The 6355-nt window shown below is 38.6% G+C and overlaps 1 long non-coding RNA gene across 1 annotated transcript; it reads left to right on the top strand.

Annotated features, from left to right (window-relative positions):
- Positions 1-263: 263 nt before the first annotated feature.
- On the top strand, positions 264-2117 carry LOC143122313 (uncharacterized). Its single transcript, XR_012986635.1, has 3 exons — positions 264-803; positions 1489-1554; positions 1971-2117. It is a non-coding gene; the product is annotated as an uncharacterized LOC143122313 (long non-coding RNA).
- The last annotated feature ends 4238 nt before the right edge of the window (positions 2118-6355 follow it).

The raw sequence follows: 6355 nt of genomic DNA, 5'->3' as shown, positions 1-6355 counted from the left end.
TCAATCGGACAATTTGACCGGAGAGATTTAATTTTGTCGGACATTTCATTTTTTTTCCAGCCAATGTCCGGTAATTACCGGACAACGGAAACCCTGACACACACAAGCACACGCTAACATTAACATCACACACACACACACACACAAGCACACGCTAACATTAACATCACACACACACACACAAGCACACGCTAACATTAACATCACACACACACACAAGCACATGCTAACATTAAAGGTCTCATTCACCGAGAAACCGTTTAATACTTGTTACTTTCGAAATACTATAGCTCACTCCAAGTTGCATATGCATGCTGCACGTGAAAATGATCTTCTACCCCCATTGCCCGCATTAGCCAATGAAAGAAAATACACGGAAAAACAAGCGAATCAGAAAGAGCCCTTCCCAATGACACCGAAGGGAAACTGATTATTCATGGCCTCGCCCACCTTGGCTTGTGACCGCCTACAGGAAGACTGGAAGATTTTGCGGCTAGGGGATTGTCTCTCTGCAGCTAGTAGGAGCTAACAGCAAGTTGCTAACATGGCGGAAAAAAATTGTGCCTGTGTTATTTGTGGCAATAACACATCAATGTTGCATGTCTTGCCTTAGAAACAAGAGTTGAGGAAGAAATGGTTCGGATTTATCGTTGGAACACCACCACCGAAGTAGTGCAACATTAGTTCTGTGTTCCAATCATTTTGACCACACTCACTGCCTACAGTTAGAAAGTGGTTTTGCATCGATGTTCTGAAAACCTGGTTCTGTACTGTCATGACGATCGACCACCAGCTCACAGGCTGTAAGTACAAACAAACTTTTCCACCTAACGTCTGGTACAAAATAGCATGTTCATATTCTTCACGTTAGCATGCATGAAAAGGGTACAAGCTAGGCTTAGGCTAGCCTATATTACAGGAAGCTACACCAGGCACGTAACTGAAGTGTTCTGTTGACGTGTAAAATCAGAGAATGTCTAATAGGAAGGGCTCTGGTAAAATCCATTAGAGGAATGGTCTATTTTCCCGAACGTAGCCTACTAGGCCACTAACACGCAGGTGTAGCTACTTCCATTGATTATGCCTATTGGAAGCTATTGTTGCAGTAGCCTACATAACGCGAACGGAATGCTTCAGTTACGTGCCTGGTGTAGCTAACGTTACACTCATAAGAAACTGACCACACTACCCAGAGATTTAGCTTGTTGAACCTATAATCTTCTAACCTAAGCGTTAAACCACAAATAATAATATTAGCAACAATATCTTATGCTCAACTAAGTACAGATATTGTTCTAGTCTAAACAGGGAAAATCAAAAACACAATACCCGTGCACTATTAGGCTAAGTTGCTATCACTAGAGCTCAGGTATTTACACTTCAGTCTAATTTATGTCTTCTTGCCATTATTACATTGACCTTTGTAGGCCTACAATGATGTTTTGTTTGATTACTTGCTGTTTACTTAGTGTTTTGTATGTCTTCCAGAGCACATCCTCATGTCAGGCTACACAGCTTTCTAGCCTACATTAGGTCATCACGTTAGAAGCAAAGGTTTGTGATCTAACTTTTTTTGTTGTGCTAGTTAGTTTCTAGAAGTCTTTTTCTAGTAGGCTAATACAAGTTCATGTGCATCAATGTTTGGGAAAGTCAATTCATGGGTTTCTTCAGGTCACTTTCCACAGGTGTATAAAATCAAGCACCTCGATTATGAATGCAGACTGCATGGTGCTTGATTAATAAACCTGTGTAAATGGACCTGATGAAACCCATGAATTGCATAACAGATAGAATTGATATTACCGAATGTCTTCTTGTGGGTGTGCTACTTAGTACATCATACACCTTACCGCAGTCACTAAAATATTTTTGTTTCCATTGTGCCAGTACAGTTTTGTGTGAGAGAGTGAATGTCCTGTGTACTATTAGTATCTTGTAACTTGACAGTAATACACATTTATTTACTTTAGGTACCCAAACAGAATACTTCATGAAAAGTATGAGTATTGATACAAGCACTTCAGATACACCATGGGCATGGGGGCCTGCTACCTCTACTGCCATCAAGCCTGTTCATCCAAGGCCAGCTAGAAGACCTCGGGTTGATCAAGAGGAGGAGGAGGATGAAAGCAACATCTCCACAATAACACCTGATGGCTCCACCTATGGCCCAGCGCAATCAAAGAGCAATGTAACAGAATCATCACAGCCAATGAATGTGTTTTGTGTGTTGTCCCTTCGGATCCCCAGGACAACACAAGCCGAAACAACAACTCAGACCTTTTTCCCTAAATAATCCCAGCACCATCTTACAAAGGATCTGTAGGCCAGATGTCTGCATCGTCTGGCAAAAAGAGGACATTGTTAATTCTGTGCATAGTTTGGATGTTCTTGTTTTGTGTTTGCATTATTTTAATAGACTGCAATATTACTATTTGTCAGTGTTTCACAGACCACCTAGCAAAAAGAAAAAAACAGTAGACCTACTTCAACAGTATATTACACAATAGGCCTTCTCACTGAACCACCTTGCTTATTGTCTTTGCACCTTGCTTATAGTGTCAGAGGATTCATATGATTTAAACTGGCATAGGTTACATCAGTGTTGCAGAACTGTTTGGATTTACATACAAGTTGGTTCAATATTGCAAACAACTCATCTATTATATTTTACCACATCTACTTGTGGAACACTGGAGATAGCTTGCGGACCACACTTTGAGTACCACTGCTGTATGTAAATATAATAAAGTTATTTATTGAAAATTGACCTGTTTTGTATATTTGTTTTAGGAGTTTCATCAGTTTTTGTCCCTTTTAAGCTAAAGGTTTATCTTACCTTTCATATCTTCTGTCTCACAGAGGGCCATAGTCGTCATAGTCGAATGTTTAGTGCATTTTGAAGGGAGTATATTATGCTAAGGCAGACTGGTTCTAATCCTGGGTACAGGGTCATACAGACAACAGGGGTACTGGTGTTGCCCATTTTTCTAACCACATGAGCAATCCCCTTACGAAAAAGTAGTATAGGAATCTTATAGTATTTGGGACAAAATATTATAGTAATCTTATAGGAATAATTGGGACATACTGTAGAAGTACTACTAATAACTATAATATCCTGTAACCGCTATAGTTTTTCTTATAGTAGTCTTATAGTATGTCCAAATACTATAGTATTCCTATAAGATTACTGTAATATTTAGTCCCAAAATACTATAGTATAAGATTCCTATAGTAGGCTACTTTTTCTGTCATACGTAACAGAAAACAACTTGAGTAGGCTAACCTCTGCCAATGTCAGGCTATCAAAGCCATTCTCATTAAGAAGTCTTGCAGCACACATTCTCTGCTTCTGTAGGCATTCTGGTACAATTCCAGCAAAATATAGCTAGGTAGGTGTGTTTGCATTTAAATCTATATATATATTGGGCTATGACCAAGTGGTCTTTCAATGATAGTATCATGGAATTCAAACCATAACTATCTATTCCGATAGCATTAGCAGGCTAGGTCAGTGGCTGAACTTCATTTAGGGTGCTTACCTGTGTTGTGAAGTAAAATATCTACTAGGAAGATGGCAAAGACTTTTGACTGTGTAAAGAAATAGGTCTTTATTTTAAAACGTTTCCAACTGTTTATTACTTGAAAGCAAGATGACGATTGTCACAAACGTTTACCTCTTTTAGGAGAGATTTTAAGCTGACAGGCAATTGTTACCATTCTATTAAACCAACTTTCACTGACAAACGATTAGGAAGCGGTTCTTCTTCCTACTCGGATACTAGGATCAAACACATGAAGTTGTATCTCCGAAGATATTTTGTGCAACAGTTTTGACTCGAGTTTTAGCCAGGTTTTAGCACTGTAAAGTTGAATATGGAGCATAGCACAGGCAGAATCGGATGAGGACCCACTGGAGGAAGCGTCACAGTACTGTTAGCCAATCAGAGGTAAATTCATTAGCATGTCATTAATATTCATGACTAGAGGCGAAATCCAGTCGTTCCTCCCCGCCCACCTTCCCCACCAAACTAGAACAGCATGAAACAGACGCAGGACAGCATTTTTTTCACCAAAACCGGCTCACAGGGCATTCATCAATACTACAGACCACTGCAAAATTAATGAAAAAACGATGAGATGAGACCTTTAACATCACACACCACACGCTAACATTAACATAATTTGACTCATCTGGACTCATTAGAACAAGCACACGCTAACATTAACATCACACACACACACACACACACAAGCACACGCTAACATTAACATCACACACACACACAAGCACATGCTAACATTAACATCACACAAACACACACACAAGCACACGCTAACATTAACATCACTGGACTCATTAGAACAAGCACATGCTAACATTAACATCACACACACACACACACACAAGCACACGCTAACATTAACATCACACAAACACACACAAGCACACGCTAACATTAACATCACACAAACACACACAAGCACATGCTAACATTAACATCACACAAACACACACACAAGCACACGCTAACATTAACATCACTGAACTCATTAGAACAAGCACATGCTAACATTAACACAGGCGTGTCAAACATACGGCCCGCGGGCCGGATGCGGCCCGCTAGATGGTTTAATCCGGCCCAGACTTGTAGAGAATACATTTCTGACGATGTCAAAAAAAAAAAAAAGAATCTCTAGCCCATTCCTGTGAGGAGTTATGAATTTTCAAATTGGACAGTTCTTGGAGAAAAAAGGCAGACCAGTAGCAATTTAAATGCCCGGAATGGGTGCAGGATCTGGCCTTTATGGTGGATAGCCTATTACACAGCACCACCACCTAGCCTACAAAATTATTTGATCTGATGTAACCTAATCGTATCAGTTGATCGTATTGCTCATGCACTGCTAACTTATGTTTGTTAAATTCATTTTATTTTTCATTCAGTTGCACATTTACATTTTTAAGGCAGGATGTTAACTTTCTTCATAGCTCCCACTTGAGTTTAGTGTGGCGAGTTGGTTCAGGTGGTCAGATGTAAAAATGTAGGCCTATCCACTCAACTATAAAAAATTGTTTATGAGAGTGAAATGCATTTTATTTCAATTTCATTGGCCTCTCTGGATAAATGTGTAATAATCTAATATATCCCTTGTGATTATGTAGGCTACAAATGTAGGCTGAAGGGTAAAGCATAGCCTACTGAAAAAAACGAAGCTGTGGATGTTTTGGATGTTTTGCAATTATTTCACTGGTCCGGCCCACTTGAGATCAGATGGGCTGTATGTGGCCCCTGAACCAAAATGAGTTTGACACCCCTGCATTAACATCACTGGAGGCCTTCCAGTGGAACAGCACAACTCAACTGTTTATCAGAATGTGGCTGCAAAAGTGAAATACATATAGGGATGTGTTTATTTTAATTTTATGAGAAACAGACAAGGTTTGATTTGACACCATCCGGAAATTATCTTTCTTTTACAAAAAGACGCTACAATTATTGTTCACAAAAGAGTAAAGCGCTAAGGCTAAATTTTTTAAATAGATAGCGCAGTGCCTTCTCTCAGTAACAGGCCAGAACAGACCCTTCATTCCTGGTACCTCAGTTGTGGAATGATATATAATAATATAATATATAATATTATAATATAATGATTTAACACATATTTTTGTCCATTCCAGCAACAGCCAGTTCTTTCGAGAAGTGTTTAAAAAACTCCTTAGACAGCATTTGTCTAATGACTTATTTTTTTTTGACATTTTTTGGGCTAGGTATTATTAAACTCATAAATTATGGCTTTATTTAAATAGCATGTATTGTTATTAAATGAACTTAATATCCTCATGTTTATCAATGTTCCTCATTGTTATTTTTCATCAAATGTTTCAATACTTCACCCCAATGTTATCCTTTGGGTCAATTTGACCCCAAGCAATATTGAACGTCATATTGTTCACTTTTTAACATCATCAGATATATGGTTCACTTCTGAATGTCATCATGTTTTACCGGTTTTTGCAAGTTTTTAGTAATTGAAGAACTGATGTTCTTCTGATGATGACGTTCATGCAATGTTATTGTACGTGTTATGCGAATGAATTTGCTTGTGTACAGATATGAAAACCATTACTCAAAAGTTCTTAGTAATTGAAGAACTGTTAATCGATGTTCTTCTGATGATGACGTTCATGAAAAGTTATGCGAATGAATTTGCTTGTGTACAGCAGTGTTTGGAATAACGACGTTATTTTTTCAGTAACGGGGTAATCTAACTAATTACTTTTCCAACCGTTATAACGCCGTTAACGTTACTGGACGTTAAATGCGGTGCGTTACTATGTATTGATTGA

The sequence above is a fragment of the Alosa pseudoharengus genome, unplaced genomic scaffold (assembly GCF_046254945.1).
Source record: "Alosa pseudoharengus isolate Yale_2024_CS ecotype anadromous, Long Island Sound unplaced genomic scaffold, YU_APseudo_1.1 YU_APseudo_1.1_scf_14, whole genome shotgun sequence".
Classification (NCBI taxonomy): Eukaryota; Metazoa; Chordata; class Actinopteri; order Clupeiformes; family Clupeidae; genus Alosa; species Alosa pseudoharengus.
This window is presented reverse-complemented; position numbering and strand designations above follow the sequence as displayed.